We start from the raw sequence: 4376 nt of genomic DNA, 5'->3' as shown, positions 1-4376 counted from the left end.
ACTAAAAGACACCAAGGCATGACAAACACATACATATAAATTAACCGACTATTAAGTATCCTTCCAGGATGGATAATGGAAGCAGGTTAGCATTAACATCTTAAATATACTATTAATTTTTAAGTAGAAGGCAACTATTGTCTCTCCACACGGATCTCTCCTTTGGAATTCTATTATTTGTCGTTTCTGAATTGTCACCTTACGTTCTGTTCATACTGGAATTCTTTTTCAACTAATTAGTACTCTTTTTTTTTTTGTTAATAGATGAAAGGTCACATCCTTAAAAGAAAGATGTTTAGATGGCATAGCATTTATCCATAAAAAATGATCATTTTCGAAGATTTTCTTCTCATCAACACGTGGCAGATTCCAGAAAAATAGATCAACTAATGCTGTGTTTAGTTGAGGGATTTGAGGAGGGATTTGGAAAGGGAAATGGAAAAGGTAGGTGAAATGTGAAAAAAATATACCTACATTTCACATAGTTTCACACACCTTTTCCCTTTCCCTTTCCAAATCTCTCCCCAAATCCCCCAACCAAACACAGCATAAGGGATAATTGTTAGAGTTTCTTCTCACCAAGAAGTTCTAGAACCCAAGGGACATACCATTAGAGGAAAAAAAAAAAAAATGGAATTCTAATGGACTGAACACCTTTTTGAGAGAACAAGAGATGAATCTTTAGAGGCCTAACCAATTCTCTCAATGTGTTCCTAAGTCCCAATTTAAGCACTTAGTTGTTACTACTGCTGCAGAGCAGTTTTTGCTGCTGCTGCTGCCAGTTGCTGCCTCTTTTGGGAGGCAAACCACCTAAGTGAGTTAGGCAGCCCACTTTGAGCCCTGGGGTTTTTTCTAGTAGTGTTTAAAGCCTGCACCTTTCCTAGCAGTGTTAGGCAGCCCACTTTGCATAGATTGTTTAGACCTTGTGACACTACAAGAAAACTGGGTATATGAGACGGAACTATTTGCGACGGCACACTTGCCGTCTCAAAAAGTCACTTTTTGCGACGGCAGAAAATGCCGTCTCAAAAAAGCAGAGTATTTGCGACGGCATCATTTGCCGTCTCAAAAAAGCAGAGCATTTGCGACGGCACTAAATACCGTCGCAAATACTCTCATTTTTTGAGACGGCAAATAGTGCCGTCGCAAATGCTCTGCTTTTTTGAGACGGTAAATGGTGCCGTCGCAAATACTCTGCTTTTTGAGACGGCATTTTCTGCCGTCGCAAAAAATGACTTTCGTGTTTTTTTTAGTGAATATTTTTAAAATTTTAAATATTTTTTTTAGATGTACCTTACTTAGATGTATCTACAAAATAAAAAAATTATGAAAAAATTTTTTTAAAAATTAATAAATACATAAAAATACAAAAAAATGTATTGAATTATTGTATTTTTGGTATTTAGTGAATTTTTAAAAGATTTTTTTTACAATTTTTTTAATTTTTAGGTGTATTTATGTTAGGTGTGTCTAAAAATTTTAAAAAATACTTAAAATATTTTAAAAATTCAGTAAAAACAATATAACACGGAAAACAAGAAAGTTTAATTTTCTCAAAAGAGTTTTTGGAAAACTCTAACCTAGCATAGTGATTGTGGTTTTGAGATAGCTTCATATATATACAGTCACAAAATGGTTTGAATAAATTCAACGGTATTTTTCTGTCGCAAAAAAATTAAAAAAAACAATGTCGTCTTACTCTTTTGATATACCATTTCTCTTTTCATTCATTTTTTCATCTTCCTGTCTCTCTGTCTCTATCTCTCTCTCTCTCTCTCTTCTCTTTATCTCTTTCACTTATCACTCTTCTTTCTATGTCTGCCTGTTTCTCTCTCTCATTCTCTCTGTGTCTCTCGCCTATCTCTCTTCTCTCTATCTCTCTCATTTCTTTTTTCTCTCTCTCTCTTATCTTTCTATCTCTCTCGCTCATTTCTCTTCTCTTTCTGTCTCTCTCTTTTTCTGTCTCTCTCTCTCGCTCATCTCTTTTCGCTCTATTTCTCTTTCTTTTTGTCTATCTCTCGCTTATCTCTTGTTTCTCTCTCTCACTCATCACTCTTCTCTCACTCTCTCTCTGTCTACTTGTTTATTTGTCTATTTCTCCCTCACTATGTTCGCCTTGTTCGCTCTCTTACTCCCATCTTCTCTATTTATCGAGCTCCTTCTCGATTTATCGATCCACTATAAGAAAATACACTTTTAGCAACCACTTTGTCTATCTCTCTCTCTCTCGCTCATCACTCTATCTCTGTCTCTCTCTCTCTCTATCTCTCTTCTTTATTTGTCTCTCACAAAATTAAAATATTTTTAAAATATTTAAAAAAATGATTTGAATTAAGTTTTGAAAAGAGTTTTGAATTATCTGTCTTCTTTATTTATTGAGCTTCCTTTCGATTTATCGATCCACTACAAGAAAATGCATTTTTAGCGACCACTTTGTCTCTTTCTCGCTCATCATTCTGTCTCTTTCTCTGTCTCTCTATCTCTTTTCTCTATTCGTCTCTCACTCATCTCTCTTTCTCACCACCCATTTTCTCTACCACATTTACCACTACTGCAAATGCCATTTAACTACCACCACTCTTCTCTTTCTCTCTTTTACTCATCACTCTTCTTTCTCTGTCTGTTTGTCTATCTGTCTGTTTGTCTGTCTGTCTGTGTGTCTCTCGTTCATCTTTCTTCTTTCTATCTCTCTCATGTGTCTTCTCTCTATGTCTCTTTCGCTATCACCACCACCACCACCATCTCTCTTTCACAACTTCACCACTAATTTCTTTCTCTACCACAACTTCACCACTAATTTCTTTCGCTATCACCACAACCACCACCATCTCTCTTTCACATTTTTTTCATTAAAATATTGCCCCTACTTCTACCAAATAAAAAAAATATATATTTTTTTTCATTAAAATAAAAATGAAACAAATAAATTTTCAATCTTCGTAACTAAAAAAAAAAGAAATTTTTTAAAAAAAATTCATTTACTAGAAAAAATATATATTTTAACGAAAAATAAAATTTTTTGACAATAGCAACCCCAATCTCAAAAAAAAAATAAAATAAAATAAAAAATGTAACTTTACCAAATGAAAAAAAATAAATATAAAACAAATAAATTTTTAACTTTACCAAATGAAAAAAAAAAAATTCATCAACTATAAAAATTATTTTAATAATTTTTTATTTTAATAAAAAATACATTAACTGTAACATTTGTGGGTGTGGGTGTGGGTGTGTATAGGGTTTTGTTTGAGAACACACACACAACACAAACACAACAAGCCGCCTCCTCTCCTCCTGCTCGCTCTCTGTCTCTCTCTCCATCTAGGGTTTCGCCTTCCTCTCTCTCTTTCACACAACGACGGCGCCGATCATCCGTCACCGCCGATCCTCCCTCACTCCCGATCCTCCCTCACCGTCGCTCGTACCTCACTGTCGATCCTCCTCCCTTACCGCCGCTGCTGCCTCCCTCTCTCTCTCTCTCACAAACGACGTTGACGGTTGCTCGCCCCTCACCGCCACTCCTCCCTCACCGGCGATCTTCCCTCACCGCCGATTTCAAAGGGTATCTCTCTCTCTCTCTGTGTCGGGATTTCGGATATAGGGGGTTTTCATACACACACACATTATTACAATTTTTTATTACAATTTTTTCCTGTACATTTTGCCTACTTTCATTAACACTATTGTGGGATCTTTCATTAGACATGGTTTTTGAACCGGCCTTTCAAATTTGCAGGCCGAACTGGAAGCATATTTTGTAAGTCAGCCAAATCCCCATGAATATCCAACTGAATCCTTAAAATAACTTCTGAATGTTGTTTCTCAGTATCATTTGAAAAGGATTTTTCTGAAATTTTGCTTGGACTATGACTTCGTATCAGATTATTTATAGCTGCTCTACTTTTCATCATCGCACATTCATGGTATTTTTGTCATTGTCAGTGGATCAAATTTGTACCTTGATTGTTTTCATTCATTTACTTATTCATTCTTTTGGGTGGGATTTGTTATGTCAGTATCACTTGGGAAGAGGTCACATTGGTACTTCCATGAAAGCAAATTTGTATCATTTGTTGGAGCACAGAGCGCCAACTTGGTATGTCCCATTACTTGGCCTTTTTTTTGTAGATAAGTCTTCTTTCCTCCTTTTTAATTGTTCTAACTTAAACTCTTCTTGTAGCCGGTACTTCGTCATTCCTTTGTGGAGAGGAAGTGGTTATACAACAATGTTTGCTCAAGGTTTGGTCCCTAATGGTTTTTTTCAAACATCCTGTAATTGTTGGAGCTTGCCTACATAATATTGATTTATTTTGTTTGGAAAATTTCCCACCTTTTTCTTATTTAAAACATGTTGAATACTTATATTTATTACATGT

General features: G+C 35.4%; 1 long non-coding RNA gene across 1 annotated transcript; it reads left to right on the top strand.

Annotated features, from left to right (window-relative positions):
* Positions 1-3243: 3243 nt before the first annotated feature.
* Positions 3244-4096, top strand: LOC145803227 (uncharacterized). Its single transcript, XR_014345353.1, has 3 exons — positions 3244-3562; positions 3737-3757; positions 4017-4096. It is a non-coding gene; the product is annotated as an uncharacterized LOC145803227 (long non-coding RNA).
* Positions 4097-4376: the final 280 nt, after the last annotated feature.

This window comes from Camellia sinensis, chromosome 11 (assembly GCF_055761805.1).
Source record: "Camellia sinensis isolate YWXY chromosome 11, ASM5576180v1, whole genome shotgun sequence".
Taxonomy (NCBI): Eukaryota; Viridiplantae; Streptophyta; class Magnoliopsida; order Ericales; family Theaceae; genus Camellia; species Camellia sinensis.
This window is presented reverse-complemented; position numbering and strand designations above follow the sequence as displayed.